The sequence below is a fragment of the Bos grunniens genome, chromosome 1 (genome assembly GCF_055505025.1).
Source record: "Bos grunniens cultivar Pamir isolate PY7600 chromosome 1, Bosgru_T2T1.0, whole genome shotgun sequence".
Classification (NCBI taxonomy): domain Eukaryota; kingdom Metazoa; phylum Chordata; class Mammalia; order Artiodactyla; family Bovidae; genus Bos; species Bos grunniens.
Genome location: NC_141165.1, coordinates 105102211 through 105128736, shown reverse-complemented (window position 1 = coordinate 105128736; position 26526 = coordinate 105102211). Strand labels below are relative to the sequence as shown.

Here is a 26526-nt window from a genome sequence, read left to right as displayed (position 1 = left end):
AACAAAGCTAGTGGAGGTGATGGAATTCCAGTTGAGCTATTTCAAATCCTGAAAGATGACGCTGTGAAAGTGCTGCACTCAATATGCCAGCAAATTTGGAAAACTCAACATTGGCCACAGGATGGGAAAAGATGAGTTTTCATTCCAATCCCAAAGAAAGGCAATGCCAAAGAATGCTCAAACTACCACACAGTTGCACTCATCTCACATGCTAGTAAAGTAATGCTTAAAATCCTCCAAGCCAGGCTTCAGTAATACGTGAACCGTGAACTTCCAGAAACTCAAGCTGGTTTTAGAAAAGGCAGAGGAACCAGACATCAAATTGCCAACATCTGCTGGATCAGCAAAAAAGCAAGAGAGTTCCAGAAAAACATCTGTTTCTGCTTTATTGACTATGCCAAAGCCTTTGACTGTGTGGATCACAATAAACTGTGGAAAATTCTGAAAGAGATGGGAATACCAGACCACCTGACCTGCCTCTTGAGAAACTTGCATGCAGGTCAGGAAGCAACAGTTGGAACTGAACATGGAACAACAGACTGGTTCCAAATAGGAAAAGGAGTACGTCAAGGTTGTATATTGTCACCCTGCTTATTTAATTTATATGCAGAGTACATCATGAGAAACGCTGGGCTGGATGAAGCACAAGCTGGAATCAAGACTGTCGGGAGAAAGACCAATAACCTCAGATATGCAGATTACACCACCCTTATGGCAGAAAGTGAAGAAGAGCTAAAGAGCCTCTTGATGAAAGTGAAAGAGGAGAGTAAAAAAGTTGGCTTAAAGCTCAACATTCAGAAAACTAAAATCATGGCATCCCTGGATGGATCAGATAGCAATTATTAAATAGATACAGAGTGGACCCCAAATTATATTACAGGCCAGGTTTTTGCAGTTCTTCTTGGTATTCCTTTAGGCACCTGATTAAATTTTAAAATGTTTGTTTTTCTTGGGCTAAATCCACTGCCCCCCATCTCCATCCCTCATCTAGTAGCTGAAGATTTTTCATATTATTTCAGACCTTCATTTTGCTTCTTTGTTCTATTGCACGGTATTCTCTTCCAGCAACCAGCTTCTGTCTTCTTCCCTGAAGGCGCTGACTTCTGTCAGTCTCACTATGTCAAATTCTCAGCTCTTTACGTCTCATCATTGGGGTGCTTCATAGACCTGAGGCCCTGCAGGCTAACTAAAGAGAATGTGGGTGATGCGGGTGTTGATGACTATGGTGAGGCTAGAGATGGTTCTAATGTTACACTCATTTGTAGAGAGGCAGCGAACAGTTAACAGTATAGTTCACAGTGTGAGCCCCCAGTCAGGCTCCTGAGCCTCATTGCAAGCTGTTTCACTTCCTAGATCTGTGACTCTAGGCAGATTGTCTTACCTCCCTAGGATGGTCTTTCCTGATTGATAAAACAGGAGTGATAATAACAGTATCCACTGTGCCATAGAATCGTTAGGAAAATTAAATGAATTAAGATGCATCACGTAATGGACTCAAAATATGTTAGTTGTTATTATTTAGTAAACTCAAGTTTGTTACTGGTGGGGTGCTAAAGATTGCTAAGGTGCTGTCCCTCTTAATCCCCGCAACAGCCTTATTGGTGCTTGTTAATACCTTTTACAGATGAGGAAATTGAGCTTTAGAAAAGTTAAATAACTTGCCCAGGGTCTGGATTCAACCTCTAATCTGTGCTATTCCAGGACACCTGCTCTTCGGATTAGAACCATGATGTCCATGGGAAACACAGAACAGAGCAGGACTGCCTGCCACTACAGCTTCTCACTGCAGTTTTTATCGATTTTACCAGCAGTTTCAGAGGGGCAAGTACACGTACCAGGGAACTTTGTGGGACTGTCCGTCTGCAGAATTGAAGTCTGGCTTTCATTTGTGATCTTGAGCAAATCACTTAAATACCTTTGAAGGTCAGTTTTTATAATCTGTAGGAAATAATAGTAAAATTGCTTAAAGGGTCAAGTGAAACTATGATAATACTAACCACATAATAACTCATGCAACAGAATAAGTTTATCCTATGGATGTTTTAAATAGAGCAGGTACTATCAGTTAACTTTTTAAAACCTTATCTCCCCTTTGATGCTGTTTGAATTTTATTTGCTACTTTTCAAAGTGTAAGGTTTATTTTGTTCTTCTGGGACTGAACCTATGGTTCTAGGGCACTCAATGGACCAGTAGCTTAGGAACTGAAGTTCTGGTCTACCAAGCACCATAATAATAAAAACATTTAGGGAGCATATAATTAATAAAAGCAACATATTTCTGTGTAGTGGTAGTTGGGAGGGTGATGGGTTTGGTAATAAAATGAATGAGGATCATATCTGAAAGATATGTTAGAAAGGAGACTGAGGTTTGTTATAATAGCAGATTGAGGTTTTGGATGGAACACATAGAGTTATGTCTTTCTATGTATTACTCAGCCATCCAGCAGTATCGGTGATCCAGAACTCACATGGCCCCTGGAAATAAATGTCAGAGACATTACTTTGCCAACAAAGGTCCGTCTAGTCAAGGCTATGGTTTTTCCTGTGGTCATGTATGGATGTGAGGGTTGGACTGTGAAGAAGGCTGAGCACCGAAGAATTGATGCTTTTGATCTGTGGTGTTGGAGAAGACTCTTGAGAGTCCCTTGGACTGCAAGGAGATTCAACCAGTCCATTCTGAAGGAGATCAGCCCTGGAATTTCTTTGGAAGGAATGATACTAAAGCTGAAACTCCAATACTTTGGCCACCTCATGCGAAGAGTTGACTCATTGGAAAAGACTCTGATGCTGGGAGGGATTGGGGGCAGGAGGAGAAGGGGACGACAGAGGATGAGATGGCTGGATGGCATCACTGACTCGATGGACATGAGTCTGAGTGAACTCCGAAAGTGGTGATGGACAAGGAGGCCTGGTGTGCTGCGATTCATGGGGTCGCAAAGAGTTGGACACGACTGAGCAACTGAACTGAACTGAACTGAACTTAATGTATGAATTTTATAGAAGACATCTATCTCTTACTTAAACCGTTTTTATCAGAATTAAAAAAAAAAAAAAAAACAGATCTAGTTAGCTTCTTTGGCTGATTTCCACAATTAGAATGAAGAGAGGAGCTTCATGCAAGCACTCATAATGAGAACATATGTTTTCTTGGTGTGAAATTTTCAAATAAAGCATGTTCACTTCTGTGAACTCATCTCTGTTTTGTGAGATAGTTTAAGAAAGTGAGATTAACTTATTTTTATAGGGGAGAAAGTTGGAGCTCACCGTGTTTTAGAACCTTGACTTAGGGACTGGCAGCTTATGATTCCTGGACCAGGAATTGAATCCACATCCTCCACTTGCTGGCAGAAATGCAAAATGCCAAACGGGAAGAGCAGAAAAAGCCTAGGTTAAGGGCATTATATGAATTCTCTGCAGAATTTGTGTTAATAATTATCTGGGAAACACTAATAAGTGGTTAAATCATGATGGTGTAGTCTAAGAAGAGGTCCCCTATTTTGAGAAGATTTTCATTTATAGTAGCTTTAAATTAGGAGACAGAACTGTTGTGGTACTCAACGAACATAACCACAGATAACTGGAAAATTAAGTTGTTCCAGGTGGCTTGTTTCCTGAGGTTCTAGATTGCTGTTCTTTCTGTTTTATTTATTTTTAAACTCTGTAGTAATAATTGGAAGGTGCTATGAGATGGAAGAAAGGTGCATAATTGTCATTGGTTGTAAATATTAACATTCCTTCATAAAATTCATAAAAAATCTATGCACTTGAATCAAATACTGTAGCTGTTTAGGGCTTCCCTAGTAGCTCAGACAGTAAAGAATCTGCCTGCAATTCAGGAGACCCAGGTTCAATCCCTGAGTTGGGAAGATCCCCTGGAGAAGAGAATGGCTATGCACTACAGTATTCTTGCCTGGGAAATCCCATGGACAGAGGAACCTGGTGGACTATAGTCCATGAGGTCACAAAGAGCTGGATATGACTGAGTGTCTAACACTTAAAACCTACCACTATCCATCCATTTGAAACTGCTCTTTAACAGTCAGATTTTAAAGTGTTTTTTGTTTTTTTTTTTATCCTTGAGGTCTTTATTACTATACTTCCCCACTAAATTTTCTCCTTATGTATTATTACATTAAAAAAAATATTTTTGATCACCCTGTCGTACTTCTGGTGACAGAATTTAACTTACTGTGATAATAAGACTTTAGGTAATTTTTAAACTTACTAGTTGTTATTAGTACATAGTTAATCGAAATAACTTGTGAATTACAAATTTTGATAAATAATATTAGAGATAAACGTTATTTACTGGAAATTTATCACTACACTGTTGGTGCTTTTCTTCTGGTTAGTTCATTTATCAGCATATGAATATTACTAATTGCAGAAAGAGTTCAGCATACTATCCATTCTATTTAGTATATACACTGTGAAATGTTGTTTACATAGATATGTTGATGAGGATGAGAGTATTAATATAGCAGTGTCAGTCAGTTCTTTGAACTCTTCCTCAGTTATATTCAAAACCACTGTGCTCTATCATTTGAAATTGTCTAATGATTTACCAGCTGACAACCAAATTAGGCCCTCCTCCAATTTTCTTTCAAGCAAAAAATTGGCACAACCCACCTGAGTTGCAAGAGAAGAGTGATTAGGGCTACACACTTTTTCACTACCAGTATTTCTAATTGTCTCCTTAGGTCCTGCTCAGAGGTTTTTTCTTACCACAAGCAGGGCCACATCGTGACACTGGCGATGAGCAACCGTGTGCCTTGATTTTGTGAAGTGGGAGAAGTGGGATAGGAAAGGAGTGGGAGGGACAGGTGACCCTACTTTCCAGGGGCATTCTCAGGCAGATCAAGGGCACTTACTTAGAAGGGTTGATCTGGAAATTGATTTATCATCTATGTGTCTGCATACCTTTCATACCCTTTAGAACGATGGGCACTTCTAGGAGTTGCCTATCCTAATTTGAAGACTGTTGTCCTAGTAACCAGTTATATTATGAGCTCTTAATTAAAGAAAAATCTCCCCCTTGGTGTTTGTGTGTGTGTGCAAGCACCCATTGCATGAGCATCCTTTCAACTTAGAACACTGCTGACCGAGGTAAATAGTTTATGCTGTCTAAGATAATGTTAAAAGTCTTAATTGCTTCGAAGCATCTGTTTATGAATGAAGTTTATAAATTGTCCTTTACCGAACATGAATTTTCACAGTCCTCATTCTCTACAAATTCTCCAGGTCGGAATTAACAGTCAAATTTCCTGTAACTTTTCCCCCTATACATCTTTTTGCTAATCCTATTCATATTTACTCACATGTTGGCAAAGCATATTTTAAGTAGCTCAGTATAAGAAATTATGTGCAGTTTTGAGTAAACAAGAAACAATTGGCGACAGATTACTTTTTACCCCCATTTGTTTCTTTTGCTTCTCAATTCATAAAATTACTACATGAGACTTCAGATGTAATTTATATTAGCTCTTTCCCTTTACAGAAAATGAAACCAGAGAGATTAAACCAATTGTTCAAGGTCATTGAGGTGGTATTAGAAGAGGAGAATCTGTGTCTCCTACTTCCCATTACTATACCCTTTGCTACATCATACCTTCTGCTGCCTTTTGCAAAATTGCATTCCTTACCACCATCCTATTTAATATTATTTCTCCTGGGGACTGATTAACTTTTATCGACCCAGAATTATTATTATTTTTTTTTAGACAGAGAGGCATTTACTTTTTCATTGAAGACTTTTCTCAAAACTAAAATACCCCTTATCCCCTGGCAAATACTTTCTGCTGCACAGTAGGACACAACTTCCGAGCCTGGGGCCCCACTGGCCCAGGGCAGGGTCACGGGGCTGTGGGGGGAGGGAGGGGATGCTAACAGGTCAGAGTAGAGGTGGATTGGCAGAGCAGGGCTGGTGGGAGGTGGGAAGCTTACATCATTTCCCTGCAACTGGGCTCTGGCGAGGTTGTAAGGCCTCACTTTCCCCTGTGTAATAGTTTACCAGATTGCCAGAGATTCGTAGAGGAAAGAAAAGGTATGGCAGGGCCGATGCTCACCCTGTTCATAAATCTGTGCTATGAGATGAGAAACTGTCAATAAGTAACTAGAAGCAGCCAGGACTGTCTGTGCTTTGCTCTCCCCCAGCTCAGTTCCTTTCTGCTCCGCCCCATCCCTGCTCTCTGCTGCTCAGATCAGCTTCCTGCTTCTCATGAAGGCTGTTCTCCTGTAAAACTGGTCAGCTTTCACTGAAAGCATTATATTCATAAGTCTGAGTCAGGTTTTGTGGAAGTATTGTGGGTTTGGTTTTCTTTGGGGGATGGAAGGGGAGGGAAGAATTTTTTTAAAAAAAAGGAAGGGGCAGGCTGAAAAAGCAAAATCATCATGAATTTTGTTGTCACATCGTGCCGGTGTTATAACCAGCTCTGTAGACTGCTGCACTGAAAACATTTCTGTGAGAGGTATGTGCTTGAAAAATGGAAAGGTGACTCTTGGCTGTGGAGCAGACTGTCTGCCCAGCAGCTGCTCAGATGGCTGTAAGGTTGTAATTCTTTCTAGTGTTTTGATGCAGAAAGGGCAATCGTTACTTGAAACGTGGTACAGTTAGCCAGCTATTGGTAAAATGTTAACTGTATGCTTGGTCCCCACACCAAGACTCCTGAAATTGTCCTTTAGCTTGAATCCGTCTAGCCAAATCCACAGCATTATTCCAGGCTCTTTTGGTGGTGGTTGTAAACAAAGTGATGATCTTTAATATTCTCTCATTATTTAGAAATCTCATGATAAAGATTAATGAAAGAGACTTGGAGTAGCCTAGACGAAGCTTCAGATTCACTTGGAGCTTTTTGCATTGACAGATGGCAAAAGTAAAAGGAAACGGTTGGTGATTTACTGTCGTAATCTAAAGTGAAAGTTTTAAAGTTTAGAGGGTATGGTATATCTAAGTGGAAAAGCCTGGAGGGGTCACTAAAATTTAGACACGTAATCCCACCCACTACAAGTGATTGCCTGACCAGTATTCAGACCAGATGGCTCTGGATGTATCTTTTTCAAAGGAGATTAGGAAATGTGTATAAATGCCTCTATTCAGTGGTCAAAAGAATAGGATTAAGAATAAAAATATAACCAACACTGAAGGAAATGTGGAGGACTGTATATTGGTTACCAAAAATCCAGGCTATTATGTTATAAAATATTTTAGAAAAATATTTAAGGTAGGAAAATAGAATATTTTATCATGTACATCGGATAAGCTACTAGTGACAGAATCCATTCAAACTACAAAGGAGATCCTGCTTGATTTTAAGAATTATTTTGTCATGGAAGAAACTTGAAAACTCTTGAATGTTAGCTAATTTTAAATTTATTTTACAAAGTTTTGGAATTAAATTGCTTGAATTTATCAACATATAAACGTGCCAGTACTATTGTTCTTCTCCACAAAGATGGTAATGCTTAAATTACTGAAGGCAGTTATTCATGAATAGAAAAGACCAGCTATTATAATGCAACCTAAATTCTTCTCTTTAAGAGACTGTGCCATTTAAACTTGATTTCTTCTCAAATATTTGCAAAGAGAGCTAATCTTCATGATCATATGGGATGATGTTAATAAGTTAAACCTAATACAGGCTTCTGAGAAGGAATTCCCTCTGCACTATACCACACACAGACAGGTGGCCACCCTGACTGTATTTACCTTGGTCATTCTCAAGTGTAGCTTCACGTTAGAAACCCCTGGAGAGCTTTCAATAGCTCCCATTGCCCAGGCCCAACCCCGGGGACTCTGCTTTAATTGGTTGGGGGTGGGGCCTGGGCATTGATAGATTTGAAACTGGTCCCAGGTGTTTTCTAATGTGTAGCCAGAGTTGACAACCGTTGTATTACCTGACTGTCCCCAATGCTAGAGCAGCCCATTCTGTTTTGGGTACTGTTTGTATGACACTAGGTCTGCTTTGCTGTGTGTTCTGTTAGGTCTGAACTTTGTCTGTAGCAGCTCATCAGATATTTAATATCTCTCCCCCAAGGCTTAGCTTTTCCAAGAGAAATAGTCTTAGTTTTTTCAGTCTCTGGGGCTTTTTTTTCTAGGCCCTTTCCCATTCTGGCTACTCCCTGTCATGGAATTGTGTTTGTTTTGTATCACTCCTGAATAGGGTGTCCTGGGGACAGAGCCCACCATTCTAGAAGTGTGGTGCCCAGCTCAGGATGCAGAGAACATAGTAAAGCTGTAGCTCTCTTGTTCTGGACATTACACTTCTGTTGTTGGTGGCTAAGCTTATGTTAGTGTTTTTGGCAGTCACAAAGCACTGTTGACTCATGTTGAGCTTGAAGTCAGCTCAAGCTTCTTTTTCATGTGAACTCTACTTAAGTCATGCCTCTTCTCCTCCATGTGTAATACATTTTTTTTTTCCACTGTAGTACCAGGGTTTACGTTTATACTTTGGAAACATAAGAAGAAAACCCAATGAATCAGTTCTTCCATACAAGGAAAGGGATATATTTGAACTTGATGCCAGAAGTATATTATATGCATATAGCAGCAATTTTAAAGAGTGATTTAGACCATTCATTTGAATCCACAGTTAAATTTAATCTTCTTAATTCAGTCCATCTTTCCATCATTTCTTCTGATTCACTACTCAGTGTTTGCTGTTCAAAGTTAGGATCCCGTTTGACTGTGCAGCCTGTCTTAATGTTTGTATTCAACACTTGGTCAAATGCGTTTCCCAAATCAAAATACATGGGGGCATTCTCCTGAACTGTTTGTGTATATCTTTATTTTAAAAGGAAATGTGTTGAATTTGTCATGGTTTTCTTGTTTAATGACAGAAATGGAAGAAAATATTTTGCAGATGAGCAGGTGACTTGTCCCAGATCCCCGTTTGCCACATTCAAGGCTAGAACCCAGATCCGGCTCTCGTGGTGTTTCCTCCAGTGCTCTGTGGATCACACCACAAGTGCTGATGCCACTTGTCATTTAGAATAAGAATTCAAAGAAAATGGAAAGGAAATAAAGCCTCCATGGACACTTCACTGTCTCTTTTGGGATATTTAATATTTAATCCCATAACCTATAGCCCAGTCAACTCTTGCGTTGTTATTCATTTAGTGTTCTGCCCAAAGCAATAAAAGAGGAATAAAATGACTAGCCAGCATTCTAAATGAACTGCAGAGAATAGGATTCTCAGGAGTTTGGGCACCCTAACTCCCCTTGGAAAGTTTTTTCAACACCCATATTTATACACAGTGGATCGTGGTGGAATAGTGTCACTTTGTTCATACTGAATCACAGTGTGGGGAATATTAAATGAAAGGCGTATGTAGCTTGACTTTTAATTTTGCAGATGAAGAAACTGAGACCCAGACACCAAACACTGTAGCCAGAGTGCTTAGCAGCGTACTTAGTACATAGTGTGTACTTAGTAAATACCCGGATGTGGCTCAGCTTTCTTCAGTGTTGTTTTCTTCACCACATAGGAATTGGATTTTTCCCTTTCGTCTCCCCAGCTTTGCCCTCGGCATTTATTTCCTTAAAACTGTTGAAATGGAACAGATTTTTCAAGAATACCTATTACTTTAGAAAAGCTCCAGTGATAGAGTAAAAGCTCGGATAACCAGGTTTATTTTTCCTGGTTTTTGACTTTTAGGAAAATAAGCTCCTTTCCTCCCCTTGAAAAATTGATTTTAAAAATTTGAGTTTTTTAAAAAAAGAGGAGCTCTCAAGGAATGAATAGCCTAGGACCAGTCTGTATACATTTAGCCCGAATTGCACATCTTTATTAGGATCCAGTAAAAACTGATGCTCACAACAAGGCTGACCCTACTGTATGATAAGACCTGCAGTCACCGGTGATTTAATTATGTTCACTATATTGTACTTCCTAAAGCAAGAAAGTATTCCTTAATACATTTTAGGAAGGTTTGCGATAGCAGTAGTTGAAACAAAAAGGCCTTATAAATAAATTTAGTCAATCAGACCAAGCTACTCCTCTAGCCTTTTGATTATTATAGATTTGATTGTATGTCCTCCTATGCAGTTTGGAAACACCCAGCTTTATTCACGTGAGGCTGGCAAAAGATGAGAAGTAAAAACCTTGATGGAGAAGGAAATGGCAACCCACTCCAATATTCTTGCCTGGAGAATCCCACGGACAGAGGAGCCTGCAGGCTGCAGTCCATAGGGTCGCAAGAGTCGGACACGACTTAGCAACTAAACCACCACCACTGAAACCCTTGGGAAGCTGCACTTTTAGAGTACCCCTGGCTTCTTTTGCAAACCCACTCAGTAGTCCCAAGTTCCTATTTTGTAAGTATATTTTACATCAATTAATACTGGTTGTATTTTTACATGGCTATTCTTATCTCATAGTCTGAAATCCATTCTTATGACCCATACTTTATTTTTATGCTTCATAATGCTGCTTGTAACTAGGTGTTTTAAGAGGAAATGAGGATGTAAATGTGTAAAGAACTATGAACCAGTCAGTATATATGAACTATACAGAAGCACAGTTGAAAGCTGTAATATGACAAATAGATGAAGGTATGATTACTAGTGGAATTAGTTAATTCTTGAGTAGTGCTCAGTGCAAAGTGTCCATGTGTAGTTTTATATTAACACGGGATATTGGAGGGAAAAAAAAACAACATGAAATTGGGAAATACAGATTCAATACTTCATATTGTAGAATTTTAAAATGTAAAGATCTAAACCCTAACCTTTCTAAATTACTATTCAGAAAATGTTTATAGACATAATTTCTAAAGCTTCATACAAATTTCTTTTTACATGGCATATCCCAATGGTTATGGTTTACATGGTTTTGCTATGTTTTTTCCTTTGTTGTTGATTTTATCATTATTAAGAGACCAAAGTCAAGCTTAGCAAATTTTAGAAAGAAATTTAAACTTTAGGTTCAAATTGTAGGTATTTATTTACAAAGCATATGTGGCTTTTTACACAGCAAACTTAACTGCTAAGTGTGTGTGTGTGTGAAGTCCTTAAAGCCCATAAAAAGGCAAAGAAGAATTGCAAGAAAATAGTGCATTGGTTGCTGAATTATTCATAATGATTAAGTCTGTCTTAGTCTATTCAGGTTGTTGTAACAAAATACCACAGACCAGGTGGCTTATAAATGAAAAGCATTTATTTCTCATAGTCCTGGAGTTTGGAAGTCCAAAATCAGGGTGCCAGCATGGCCAGATGAAGGCCCTGTTCTGGATTGCAGACTTCTTGTATCCTCACATGACAGCATGGCCAATTGTGCATGCATGCATGCTCAGTTGCTTCAGTCGTATCTGACTCTTTGCAACCCTATGGACTGTAGCCTGCCAGGCTCCTCTGTCCATGGGATTCTCCAGGCAAGAATACTGGAGTGTGTTGCCATGCCCTCTTCCAGGGGACCTTCCTGACCCAGGGATTGAACCTGCATCTATGTCTCCTGCACTGCGGGTAGATTCTTACCCACTGAGCCACCTAGGAAGCCCCAAATGGCCAATGAAAGGGCACTAATTCCATTCATGAGGACTCAACCCTCATGACTTGTTACCTTCCAAAGGCCCCACCTCCTAATACTATCACTCTGGGTACTAGGATTTCAGCACATCTATTTGGGGTGGGGGAAAACACAAACATTTAGATCACAGCATTCAACTGCTGCATCCCCAAAATTCATCAACTTCTTAGGTGCAGAATGCATTCATACCATCCCAGTAGTCCCAGCATCTTCACCAGTCCCAGCATTGACTAAACAGTCTAAATTCCAAAGTCTCATCTAAATATGATCTCCATCAAGTATGAGTAAGATTCAAGGAGTGAGTCTTCTGGGGCAAATTCACCTTTAGTTGTGAGCCTGTGAAATCAAACAAATTATGTGCTTCACCAGCAATGGTGGGATGGGCATAGGGTTAAACACTCCCATTCTAAGAAGGAGCAATAGGAAAGAAAACCGTAAGCAAGAAAGAAAACCATCAGAACCCAACAGGGCAAACAGCCTCAAATCTTAAGTCTCAAGAATAATCTTCTTAAACTTGATGCTCTGCTTGCCAGGCCCACTTACTATGGGCCCTCTTACTGGACACACAAAAGAATGTCCCTGCCTCCATGGCTTTGCTGAGCGCATCCCCGCAGCATCTCTCTCAGGCAGGAATAGTACACCTGTGGCTCTGCTGATTGAGAGTTGAGGGAACTTGCAGCCCTTCCCCCACCGCTTTGCTGAGTGTTGCTCCAGTGGAGGTCTCTGTGTTGGCCTTGTCTTTGCCGTGCCCTTTGCTTGGGTCTTGTGCCTGTAGCACCAAATGGCTCCGTTCTTGGAAATCTTGATGAAGATAGCTGCTTCCCAACAGCTCCGCTGGAGAGGGGTCTGGCTCCCATGGCTTTGGCTGGGAGTCTTCTGGCTTGCTGAAACCTAGGTAATGCCTTTCCCACTTTTGAAACTGATGATCTGTGAATCACCTTGTCTGTTTAAAAAAAAATTAATTTCTTTTTGGCGGGCTGGGTCTTTGTTCCTGCACACAAGCTTTCTCTAGTTTCAGAGAGTTGGGGGCTCCTGTCTAGTTGTGGTGCATGGGCTTCTCAGTGTGGTGAGGGAGCAGAGGCTCTAGCTGCACGGGCTTCAGTAGTTGCGGCCCAGGGTAATTAGTTTTAGTTCAGGGGTCCTAGAGCCTGGAAGGCTGCAGTCCTTGGGGTCGCTGAGGGTCGGACATGACTGAGCGACTTCGCTTTCACTTTTCACTTTCATGCATTGGAGAAGGAAATGGCAACCCACTCCAGTGTTCTTGCCTGGAGAATCCCAGGGACGGGGGAGCCTGGTGGGCTGCCGTCTATGGGGTCACACAGAGTCAGACACGACTGAAGCGACTTAGCAGCAGCAGCAGCAGCAGCAGCAGCAGCAACACTCAGACTCAGTAGTTGTGGCATACGGGCTTAATTGCTCTCCATTATGTAGAATCTTCCTGGACCAGGGATTGAACCTGTGTCTCCTGCATTGGCAGTTGGAGACACTGCCGATGTCTGCACCCACTGCTCCACTAGGGAAGTCCTTATCTTGTCTTGACTATCACACGTTTGAAGCAGAATGGTGCTATGGTTCCCTCCTATGAATTTCAAGAAGTCTGACAACCAGTCTTTATTTGTTCCTATCTCTTTCCCCTTGGATTCAAATAGCAGTTGCTGAGTGGCTGATTAAATCTCTGGTTCATATACATACTCATCTTCTTATCAGAAAGTTTCTTGGCCCCACCCTTAGTGGTCTCTCAAACATGCTTAGTCATGTTTTATAAAATGAATAAGCTGCGAGTTTTCCAAATTTTAAATTTCTGCTTCTTTTTTGATTACAAATTCTGTCTTTGTCATTCTTTCTTCTTCATGTTTTACTGTAATATTCCAGGGAGCCAATGGTACCTTCAGTATTTTGCTTAGAAAGAAATTTCAGCCAAATAGCCAGCTTTGTTGGATATGTCTGTCTTCCACAGGATAGAACCATGAGTTCTATCTCCATAAAATACTCAGACATGAACACAATTTAGCCACGTTCTTTCCTACTTTTTAACAAGGATTGCCTTGCCTTCAGTTTCCAATAACAGGTTCCTCATTTCCGTTCTCATCAGAGTGGCCTTTACTGTCCATCTTTCCACCAGCATTCTGTTCAAGACCACTTCGGAGTTCTCTAGGAAGATTGAGGCTTTCTCTGCGGCTCTTCTCTTCTCCTTATGAGCCCTCACCTGAATAGCTTTTAGTGGTCTGTTCACTGTCATGTAGGCTTTTTCTAGCCTGCACTTCAAAACTCTTCCAGCCTCTACCTATTACTCTCCGTTCCAAAGCCACTTCACATTTTTAGGTATTTGTTATAGCAGTACCACACTGTCAGTACCAATTTTCCATCTTAGTCAAGGTACTGTGACAGAATATCACAGACTGAGTGGCCTATAAACAACAAACATTTATTTCTCACAGTTCCGCAGACCAGAAACCTGAGATCACAGTCATAGTTTGACTATGAATGACAAAGCTTCTTACTAAGAGCATTATTACTACTGTATTTCATATTTAGAAAGTTCCAAAGAAAATGAATGTAAAAGTGTTTCTGTGTCTAGGTCTAAATTAAATAATCCACCAAAGCAAATATATATGACTTGTGTATTGAACTATGTTATTTATACCTTAGATATTATCTTTGCATGAATCTTAGAATTATTTGATTTTTTGATATTAGAACACTTTAATTAGATTTATTTCAAGTTGTATAGGTATCTCTTTAATTATTCAATAAGGGACCTATCCTTATCTGAAGATTCAGGAAAACCCGTCTTGTAAGAAGTAATGGATAAGACCCGATGGGCTGAGGTGAGAAAGAGCAGGATGTCTAGGAGAAACTAGAAGAACATTATAACTGGATTTTAGAAAAGAGCAAAAAAGGTAGAATCATTTGGATAGAAATTAGAATATGTGAGATTTTTGTGTGCTTTGAGATTATATCCCAAGCCCAGTGGGTAAAATTGAAAGGTTTTAAGCTAGAGAGTGAGCTGTTCATTCATACTTACTTTTTGTCCAGATCAGTGTGGTTGCTGCAGAAGGGGTGCTTTTGAGAGGGGCACAAACAGAGATTCAAAAGTCAGTCAAGGGATCAGTGGCTTAGTAGTTTAGATCAGGTGGAGCAGTGAAGATGAGAAGTGGACTGATTTTGCGTTGTGTTTGGGAACTTGAATTAACAGTGTTTTATGATTGACTAGATGTGTGAGAGTGAGACAGAGGAAACCACACATTAACAGTAGCATCCGGTACATTCATTGCATGATACAGTGACAACTACTGAGACAGGGACAGCCCCAAGGGAAGCAGATCTCTTGGCTGGACTTCAGAAGAGACGAATTGGCTTGAAATACACATTTGGTAGTCATTGGCATAAGGTAATTGCCTCCAGAATGAATGATGTTGGCCGAGGAGGAGTGTAGTGTGAGAGTAGAAGTTGGCTTGGTAACCCTAGTCCAAGGCCTTGCAAGGAGACTCATCACCCAAGGACTGAGAACACGAGGAAGTTCATACTGCTCACCTGCTTTGTGTTTGTTATTGCTATACAGTTTTTTAGGTAAACTTTTTATTTCAAGATAATTGTCAATTCATGTGCAGTTACTGGAAATTATATGAGGAGATCCCATGTACCTTTTATTCATGTTCCCCTAGTGATAACATTTTGCAAAACTGATAAAATATCACAGCCAGAGTATCAAGATATATACAGCCAACATTTAGAACATTTCCATCTCCTCAAGGATCTCTATGTTGCTTTTTGTATTGTCACATCTACTTTCCTGTTGCTCTCTCCACCTTTATAATTGATTGCAATTGCTAATCTGCTCCCCATTTGTGTAACTTTGTTACTTTAGCATGTTCATAGAAATAAGGTCATATAGTAAGTAGTTTTTTTCATGCAGCGTAATTCTCTGGAGATAAATGCAAGTTGTGAGTGCATCAGTATAGTTAACAATATGGGTTTGAACTGCACAGGTCCACTGAAACATGGATTTTTTTTCCAGTAAACATTTTTTGCAGTACTACATAATAATCTATGGTTGGTTGAAACCACGAAGGGTTGACTGTAAAGTTACACACAATTTTTAATTGTTCTGGGGGGAAGAGGGGTGAGCACCCCCTAACACCTGCATTGTTTAAGGGTAAACTGTATATACACTTTGGTAAACATGTCTTTTCATGAATTTCATCCGTTTTCTAATTGGATTTTTTGCCTTTTTCCTGCTGTGTTCTGGGAGTTCTTTATATATTCCAGTTAATAGTTGTCAAATATGTGGTTGGCGTGTATTTCGTCCCAGTCTGTACCTTATATTTTCATCTTCTTTATAGGGTTTTTGGCAAAGCAAAAGTTTTGAAGTTTGTTGGAGTTCAGTTTATCAGTTTTTCCTTTTATGGACTGTGTTTTTGTTGCCAAGTCCAAGAACTGTTTACCTAGTCCCTATATTCTGAAGCCTTTCTAATTTTCTTCTCTAAGAGCTTTATGGTTTTGTGTTTTACATTTAAGTTCATGATTCATTGTGAGTTAATTTTTGTATAAAGTATGTTTCTTAGGTTGAGGTCCTTTCTTTGCTATGGATGTCCAGTTGCTCCAGCAACATTGGTTTAGAAAGGCTAACCTTCATCTGTTGAATTGCTTTTTTTGTGCCTTGGTCAAAAAAAGATAGGTGTATTTAAGTGGATCTGTTTCTGGTTCTCCATTCTGTTTCACTGATCTATTGTGTCTGCTTCTCCAGCAATATCATACGTTCTTGATAATTACTGTAGCTACACATAAAGTCTTAAAATCAGGTAGACTGATTTTTCACACTTCATTCTTCTTTTTCGAAATTATTTTAACTAATCTAAAACAATTTATTCTGAGTCTGAAAGAACTAGAATAGACTTTATACAGAAAGTTCTAGACTTTCTGTATAAAGTCTAGACTAATTTTGTCTCTACTGCATTTTCAAAAGTCTTGCTGAGAATTTATTTTTAAGGGATTGTGTTAAATCTGCATATCAGTTTGGGTAGAATTTACATTTTGTATTATGTTTAATATTCTGTTTCTTGAACACAGTGTATCTCTTCATTTATTTAGATCTTTTTTTTTTTTTATCAGCATTTTGTACTTTTCAGCATACCTGCATTGGATATGGTTTTATTAGGTTTATAATTAATTACTTCATTTTAAAAACGATTTGGTGGCTCAGGTGGTAAGAAATCTGCCTGCGATACAGGAGACCTGGGTTCGATCCCTGGTCAGGAAGACCTGGGTCAGGAAGATCCCCTGGAGAAGGGCTCAGCAACCCACTCCAGTATTCTTACCTGGAGAATTCTGTGGGCAGAGCCTGTTGGGCAGAGCCATGGGGTCTCAAAGAGTCATGCGTGACTGAGTGACTAACACTTTCACTTGTCTCATTTTAAAAACTATTGTAAATGGTATAATATTTTTAATTATGTTGTCTGTATATTTATTTCTAGTATCTAAAAATGTTAATTTTGATGTCCATATGTTCATTGTTCATAAATAAAAATATAATTGATTTTTGTACGTTGAACTTGTATCTTTTGACCTTATAAATTCATGTATTCACTTTAGGAATTGTTTTTGTAGATTCCTTGGGATTTTCCATATAGACAATTATATCGTCTGCAGATAGGGATAGTTTTATTTCTTTTTTCAGAACTATATTATTTTTAAGAGCTTCCTGGGTAGCTCATCTGGTAAAGAATCGACCTGCAATGCAGGAGACCTGAGTCCTATCCCTGGGTTGAAAAGCTCCCTTGGAGGAGGGCAGAGTGACGCATTCCAGTATTCTTGCTGGGAGAATCCCTATGGACAGAGGAGCCTGGTGGGCTATAGCCCATGGGGTCACAAAGAGTCAGGCATGACTGAGTGACTAAACACAGCATATACCTTTTATTTCCTTTCCTTGATTTACTGTGCTGGCAGAACTTAGAGCTCTATATAATAAGAGTAATGGTGAAAGTGGATATTTTTGCCTTGTTGCTGATCTTAGGGAAAAAGGGATTTAATACATTGGTGTTGTAATGTTAGCTGTAGGTTCTTTTTAGATTCTCTTCATCAAACGAAGAAATTCTCCTTGATTCTTTTTACTGAAGGTTTATTTTTTTTAATCATGAATGGATGTTGAATTTTGTTGAATATTTTTTCTGAATCAATGGATATGATGATATGATTTTTCTTTTTTTACTTGTTAATATAGTGGATTGTATTAATTGATTTTTGAATATTGAACTATCCTTGCATTCCTTAAATAACTCTCTGGTTATGTTATAGAATTCTTTTTATATATTGTTGAATTCTGTTTGCTAGTATTTTGTTGAGGATTCTTGCATCTGTGCTAATGAGGGATATTGATGTGTAGTTTTAGTTTTTGGTACTATCTTTGTCTGATGCACCCCACTCCAGTACTCTTGCCTGGAAAATCCCATGGATAGAGGAGCCTGGAAGGCTGCAGTCCATGGGGTTTCGAAGAGGCAGACACGACTGAAGCGACTTCACTTTCACTTTTCACTTTCATGCATTGGAGAAGGAAATGGCAACCCACTCCAGTGTTCTTGCCTGGAGAATCCCGGGGACGGGGGAGCCTGATTGGCTGCCGTCTATAGGGTCGCACAGAGTCGGACACGACTGAAGCGACTTAGCAGCAGCAGCAGCAGTATCAAGGTAATACCAAAATCATTTTTCTATTTTTAATTTCACTGATTTCTTCTCTTTATTGTTTCCTTAATTTCTGCTTATGTGGATTTATTTGGATCTTTCTCAAGATTCTTGAGGTAGGAGCTTAAATTACTGATTTGAAAGATTTCCTTTTCCAAAAATAAAAGCATTTAGTTCTACTGATTCCCCTCTCAGCACTGCTTTTGCTAGTTCCCACAAATCTTGATAGATTATACTTTCATCTTCATTCAGTTCAGTGTGTTTTTCAAGAAATTTTCCTTGAGACTTTTGATTCATGGATTATTTATATTGTTAGTTTTCAAGTGTTAAGGAGTATTCCTGTTAATCTTTCTGCTAATGATTTCTAATTTGATTCTGTTGTGATCAGAGAACATACCCTTAAGATTTTAATCTCTTTTTAAAAAAATTTTATTTATGTATGTATGTATATATGTATTTTTGCCTGTGTTGGATCTTCGTTGCTACGTGGGCTTTCTCTAGTTTCAGAGAGTGGGGACTACTCTCTGGTTGCAGTGTGCGGACTTCTCATGGCAGTGGCTTCTCTTATTGTGGAATACGGGCTCTAGGTCCGCGGACTTGAGTAGTTGTGGCACATGAGCTCAAGAGCTGGGGTTCCTGGGCTCTAGAGCACAGGCTCAGTAGTTGTGGTGAACTGGCTTAGTTGCTCCACGGCATGTGGGATTTTCCTGGACCAGGGATCAAACCTGTGTCTTCTGCATTGGCAGGTGGATTCTTTACCACTGAGCCACCAGGGAAGCCGAAGATTTTACTTTAAGTTTGTTGATGAGCTGTTTTATAGTCTAGCATATCATCTTTCTTGGTATGTATTCCCTGGGCACTTGAAAAAGAATGTCATTTACTGTTGTTGGGTTGGGTGTTCTATAAATGTTGGTTAGATCCTGTTGTTTGATGTTGTTGAGATCTTGTATATTCTTATTTTTTCTCCAGTCATTCTGAGAGAGGTTTGTCGATGTCTCACACTCTGAATTTATCTGTGTCTCATATCAGTTCTATAGGTTTTGATTTTTACATATTCTATAGATCCATGGACTTCCCTGGTGGCTCAGACAGTAAAGTGTCTGTCTACAATGCAGGAGACCCAGGTTCTATCCCTGGGTTGGGAAGATCCCCTGGAGAAGGAAATGGCAATCCACTCCAGGACTATTGCCTGGAAAATCCCATGGACAGAGGAGCCTGGTAGGCTACAGTCCTTGGGGTCGCAAAGAGTCAGACATGACTGAGCGACTTCACTTTCACTTTCACTTTTCATAGATCCATTATTAGTATATACACATTTAGGATTGCTCTATTATCTTGGTGGTATGGCCCTTTTATCATGAGGCACTCAATGTCCCTGTCTGTGTCTGGTGATTTTGCTCTGAAGTCTTCTTTTCTGATTAATATAGCACTCTTTCTTCATTTTGATTAATGTTTGCAGGATATACCATTTCCATTCTTTTACTTTCAACCTACCTATGCTATTGTATTTGAAGTGAGTTTTTTGTAGTATATAGTTAGATCGTGTTTTTTAACTGACTGCTAATCTGGTTTTTAGTTAGTGCATTTACTTCTACTTTTCTTTATGTCCCTTTACTTCCTGCATTTAGAATACAGTTTTCTTAAATACTTGACGTACATTTAGAACTGTATTAGATACTGTTAGGATTTGTTAAAACCATCAAAATTAATTTAGAAAAGTCAAGAAGGAAAGCATATTGTATTTACCCATATTTTTGCTTAGCATGTTCTTTTTTCTTCCTTATATTTTGAGGTTCCTTCTTTTATTTTTTTCCTTTATGCTCATTAGCATTCTCTAGCTGCTCTTTTTGGTAAGGTCTGTTGGTGAAAGTTCTCTCATTTTTTCTTCCTCTGATCATGTCTTTATTTTCATTTCCTTCTTGAAGGATATTTTCACAGGGTATAGGATCCTAGGCTGACAGTTCTTTTATTTTTTAGCTCTTGAAAAATTGCCTCTGCCTTCTCATCTCCATGGTTTCTAATTTGACTACCATGTGTCTTGGTATATGTTGCTTGCCAGATTTGACAAGTTTTTAGCCATTATTTGTTTGAGTACCTTCCCAAACTTGCCCTTTTTTTCTCCTTCCTCCCTGGATTATAGTCACATGGATTTTAAACATTTATCCTGAGGCTCTGTTGAGAATTTTCAGACTTTTTTCTTTCTTTTGTTCCACTTGCATAATATCTATTACTTTCTTTTCTAATTCACTGATTTCTTTCCTCTGTCCCATCCACTCTGCCTTTGACCCCATTCATTTTTATTTTGGTTATTGTTTCTCTCAGTTCCAAAGTTTCCAGTTGGTTCTTTTTGATATTTTTCTATTTATTTTCTGAGACATTTTATGTTTTCTTCTGTTTCAAGTATGTTTGCAGCTGTTCATTGAAACTTTTTTTAAAAATAATAATTGCTTTAAAATGTTTGTTGCATAATTTTAACATCTCATCTTTAATTTGTCATGTGTTTATTTTTATTCAAGTTGAGGCAGTCTTAGTTTTGGTATGTGAAATGACTTTCAGTTGAAACCTGGATATTTTGGGCATTAAGTTGTGAATCTTTGGATCTTACATAAATTTCCTGGTTTAGCTAACTTCCTCTGACACTGTTCTATCAGAGGTGAGGGATGATACCTTCTTATTACTGCCAGAAAGGAAGAGAAATCTAGTGTTCCCCACTCGGCTGCCATTGACATCCAAGGTAGAGAAGGAATCTTAATACTTCCCAGGCTGAGCTGGGGGGTCCCATCCCTCACTCAGCTCTGAAGGTGCCACTGCCACTAGAAGGGTTAGGAGAGTTTCATTACTGCTTTACACATGGCCTCCTCCGGACCAAGGAGCAGGGTTGGGATGGGCTCTTTGCTACTGGGTGGTAGTCAAAGTCCTGATGTGTCTTCACTGGGCCTCTTCTGAAACCACCCAAGTGGGGAGAAAGAGATAAACCCTGTTACCACTAGGGGGATAATGGAAGTTATCTGTCTGCACATGATCGTCATTGACTCTGTATTTGTAGGAGGAGAGGGAGGACTTGAACTTGTTACTGTCTGACTGAGTGAAAATCCCAGCACCCTCCTTGCACTCCTCTGACACCGCTCCATTGTGGTGGTCAGGGGCCATAGTTTTTTCTGTCATGTTTATCTCATGCAGTGCAGTTACTTTGTAAAAATTTGCTCTCTGTAGGCTTTCCTGGTCCTTTAGACCTGGCTTTTGTTGGGACTTTTTTGTCTGCACCTCATTGGCATTTCTTTGTTGCTGGCTTCATCAGTTTCAAGTCTAGGATGTATAGGGTGAAAAGAAGATCCAGGGAACTCAACACTGTGCTGTTCCTTAGGTCTTGAAGTCCCAAACTAGCTTGCCTTTATTTCTTCCTTTCAGAATTTTCTTATATAATGTCCAGTGTTTTTAGTTGGGCTTCCCCAGTAGCTCAGCAGTAAAGAATCTTTCTGCAATGAAGGAGACATGGGTTCCATCCCTGGGTAGGGAAGATCCCCTGGAGGGGAGGGAATGGCAACCCTCTTCAGTGTTCTTGCTGGGAAAATACCATAGATAGAGGAGCCTGACGAGCTACAGTCCATGGAGTAGCAAAGACAGGACTGAAGCAACTGAGCACACAGTGAGAGCAGTAGGGATAAGTATGTTTGTACCACCTTTCTGGAAATAAAATTCCCTCACCTTTTTTTTAATGGTGACAGAGAAGATGAAAACACTGCATAGATAGTATTACAGAGAGCATAGCTTGAAATTTCCAGATGGAATTATTAACATTGGAATGGGACTTTCAGAGACAGATTGTTAGCTGAGGTAATTTAGATAATCCTTCAGCTTCCTATGTATCCTCAGAAGACCTGAGTTGCTGGCTGGTGACTGACAGTGACACAGTGTTTGAATTTTCTTTTCATATGCTATTTTGGTCTTGATTTTGTATGTATAGTAGAACAAGAAGCATTTTGGGTAAGATTATACCTTTGTAAGTCATTTTCAGCTCTTATGCTGTTTAGTTGATTCCCCTGGATTTTAGTATAATGGGCCAAATGTCCTTTCAGTCAGTAAATTGATACTACCATCTCTTCACTTCAGTTCAGTCACTCAGTCATGTCCGACTCTTTGCGACCCCATGAATTGCAGCACGCTAGGCCTCCCTGTCCATCACCATCTCCCGGAGTTCACCCAAACTCATGTGCATCGAGTCAGTGATGCCATCCAGCCGTCTCATCCTCTGTCGTCCCCTTTTCCTCCTGCCCCTAATCCCTCCCAGCATCAGAGTCTTTTCCAATGAGTCAACTCTTCACATGAGGTGGCCAAAGTACTGGAGTTTTAGCTTCAGCATCATTCCCTCCAAAGAAATCCCAGGGCTGATCTCCTTTAGAATGGACTGGTTGGATCTCCTTGCAGTCCAAGGGACTATCAAGAGTCTTCTCCAACACTGCAGTTCAAAAGCGTCAATTCTTTGGCGCTCAGCTTTCTTCACAGTCCAACTCTCACATCCATACATGACCACTGGAAAAACCGTAGCCTTGACTAGACGGACTTTGTTGGCAAAGTAATGTCTCTGCTTTTCAATATGCTATCTAGGTTGATCAAAACTTTTCTTCCAAGGAGTAAGTGTCTTTTAATTTGATGGCTGCAGTCACCATCTACAGTGATTTTGGATCCCCAAAAAATAAAGTCTGACACTGTTTTCACTGTTTCCCCATCTACTTCCCATCAAGTGATGGGACCAGGTGCCATGATCTTCGTTTTCTGAATGTTGAACTTTAAGCCAACTTTTTCACTATCCTCTTTCACTTTCATCAAGAGGCTTTTTAGTTCCTCTTCACTTTCTGCCATAAAGGTGGTGTCATCTGCATATCTGAAGTTATTGATATTTCTTCCAGCAGTCTTGATTCTAGTTTGTGCTTCTTCCACCATCTCTTACAGATGTTCTAATAAATATTCCAACAATTTATTTTTTTGCTTTTTAAAATTTTGGTCTTAAACTTTTTTTTTTTTAAGTTTTTAGATTAACTGACAATAAAATTGGCTTTTGATGTATATAGTTCTGTTTATTTTAAAACACAAATAGATTTTATATAGTGCTCAGTGTTCACATTTATAAAGTTATATTCCCTGCCCTGCCTCGCCATTCCAACTTTTCTTATGTTGCATGTAGTCTTAACTTTCTCCCAACCCCAACTCCTGGCAACACTGTTTTTATCTACATTACAATAGTTTTGTCTTTTGGAGCATGCAGTATAAATTGAATCATATAGTATATAATCTTTTGAGATTGGCTTTTTTCACTTGCTGTAATGCCTGAGGTTCACCCAAGTTGTTGCATCAGGAGCCTGTTATCATTTTCTGCTGTTATTCCTTCAGTTATCAGGTTGTTTTCAGTGTATGGCAATTACGAATAAAGCTACTGTAAATGTTGATGTAGAGATTTTTGTGTGAACATAAGCATTGATTTCTCCTGGGTTAATACCTAGGAATAAGACTGCACATATTTATATGAGGAATATCCAAACTTTTCCAGAGTATTGAACCACTTTTTTTTTTTTTTTTTTTTTGCATAATCTTCAGGAGTAGCAGCCTTTACTTGCTGGAGCATTTAAAAATCACTGTCAAATAATTTTGACCCCTGCATTGTTTCATAATTGTGGGCTGTTGATTATCATTTCCTATGCAAGCTGAGATTTTTCTTATTTCTTCATATGCTGACTAATTTGGAGTTTTGTCCTGGACATTCTGATTATTATGAGACTCTGAGGCTTTTACAAAGTCTGTGGGAAATAGTGATATTTTAGTTTTAGTAGGACATTGATTCAGATAAGTTCAGGATTCAGGTTCCAACCAGACATCTGTAAATTTTTTCTGTTTTAATTTTATTTATTTTTCATTGGAGGATAATTGCTTTACAGTGTGTTAATTTCTGCTGTACAACAACATGGAACAGCTGTAAGTGGCAAGTATGAATTGCTTCCTAGGTCAGTTCTGTTTAAAGCCTTTTCAGTGTTATTTAGATTTGTCCTCTTATTTGCCACCCAGTGGCCAATCTGAGAATGAGCAGTGCTCTATCAAACAATTGTCACTGTCCATGTGTACTGCTGAGGATCAGTTCCCTGCATGTGTAGCTTGGGATGAGACCAGGAGTTCATAAAGAGTTCCTCTTTACCATTTCGACTTTGATTTTGATTCTGTGATTGGAAAGCTGGGGCTTTAGTTACTATGCTCTACTGTGCACGCCCCATGATTGTACCTGTGTCTGGGAATAAGCCATGAAAGGATAAAGAGATGGGTTTGCCCTACCTTCTTGGAACCTGTGTTTCTCTAATTAGAGATGAAGGTTCCCCTTACTCAGATTTTTGGTTCCTGTGGATTCCTGTTTTTGCTGCCTGCTTTTGCTACCACAGAAATCCCTGAAGTCCAAGCACATGAGAGAAAGAAGAAAATGGTACTTCAAAATTTGTTGTTCTTCATTTTCCTGCTACCTTAATAGCTGTGACATATATTATTTCCAGGTTTTGTAGCTACATTTGGTGGAACAGAAAAGGTGGAGTATATTTACTCCCTCTTATCCAGACTGGAGCCCACTGGGCTTGCTTTAATGTTGAAATAATTAATGAAAAGGCAGAAGGATTCCGGTTTTGTGAAGTCCGAAGGTTGTACAATTCGGAGGCCATCTAAGCAAAGGAAGACAAGTTATGAATATGACACATAGGCACATTGTTCTTGAGTAGGGCTGTGAAAGTGGAGAATGCAGGAGCTTAGGCTTCATTGGCTTTAGTAAAAACCTACCTGTAGGGAAAAGACAAAACATGAATAAATATTGATTATGGGTCAGACATTATACAGGGTGTTTCTTATTCATGTTTTTATCTAATATTCATAAAAATAAAAAACACAACCTATTTTATGCCCATCAGACACATGAAAAAAACAGATTTAGAGTGGTTAAATCATACAGATATAAGAGGCTTAATAACTCTATTCCAAAGCACATGGTCTTTCTCCTACCCATAATACTTTGTGAAATAAGTAAGAGATTAAGAGAACTAGTATAGGCTCATGGTTAAGAGCATAGGATCAGAAGCCAGACTGCTGCCAGGATTCAGCTGTGGCTCTGACATTGTCCTTACCTCTATATGTCTGTAAAATGGGGATAATAGTACCTACCTCATAGATTGATGTGAGAATTAAATGGTAAATATTTAGTAGCATTCAGAATAGCTTCTGGCCAATAATAAGTGCATTTTTATCTACCATATACAACTGTACATTTAGATAAATTTATTCAAATTATATGTGCTGTGTTAGCAGCCTTACTTCTTGACCTACAAAGGCAAATTATAAGAAAAGGGAATTTTTTTATTTATACATAGGTTGTATTACAGATTTAGAATAAAAGCTGAGATATAATAATTAGTGAATTAGGCTACATATTATATAGTCAATAATATCTTTATTTTCTGTACAGAATTTAAAATTTCTTTTTTTAAATTTTGGATGTCAACCTATTTAACAAACAAAGCTAGAAGAAAAGTTCAATATGAGTGATTTGAAAATCCAGGCAATTACCAGTTAAATGTCTTGGGGAAATGGCAAATAATAACACAGAGGTAGACAAGTTCAACAGAAAGAAAAATATTTATTTTCTTAGATATATTTAAAGTTTTAAACACTCCCAGGCTCCTCTGTAAAATGGGGACAGTAGAAGCATCAGTCTGTATTAGTTAACTATTAAAGTGTAACTGGAATGCAAAAATAGGAAGTCAAGAAATACCTGGAGTAACAGGCAAATTTGGCCTTGGAGTACAGAATGAAGCGGGGCAAAGGCTTATAGAATTTTGCCAAGAGAATGCACTGGTCATAGCAAACACCCTCTCCCTACAACACAAGAAAAGACTCTACCCGTGGACATCACCAGATGGTCAATACTGAAATCAGATTGATTATATTCTTTGCAGCTAAAGATGGAAAAGCTCTATACAGTCAGCAGTAACAAGACCAGGAGCTGACTGTGGCTCAGATCATGAACTCCTTATTGCCAAATTCAGACTTAAATTCAAGAAAGTAGGGAAAACCACTAGACCATTCAGGTATGACCTAAATCAAATCCCTTACGATTTTACAGTGGAAGTGACAAATAGATTCAGGGAATTAGATCTGATAGACAGAGTGACTGAAGAACTGTGGACGGAGTTTGTGACATTGTACGGGAGGCATGGATCAAGACCATCCCCAAGAAAAAGAAATGCAAAAAGGCAAAATGGTTGTCTGAGGAAATCTTACAAATGGCTGAGAAAAGAAGAGAAGC

The 26526-nt window shown here is 39.0% G+C and overlaps 1 protein-coding gene across 48 annotated transcripts in view; it reads left to right on the top strand.

The window, feature by feature from the left end:
• Positions 1 to 26526, top strand: part of BBX (BBX high mobility group box domain containing) — a 297568-nt gene that overhangs the window by 75211 nt on the left and 195831 nt on the right. For 2 of the 48 annotated variants that reach the window (XM_086408139.1, XM_086408282.1), the window contains exon 1: positions 5909 to 6043. The exons of 44 other annotated variants lie outside the window; for them this stretch is intronic. The gene's annotated coding sequence lies outside the window, so the exon portion shown is untranslated. Of the gene's footprint in view, positions 1 to 5908; positions 6044 to 6183; positions 6468 to 26526 lie in introns of those variants that run through there. 2 more of the 48 variants (XM_086408149.1, XM_086408292.1) reach the window with 2 other exon arrangements.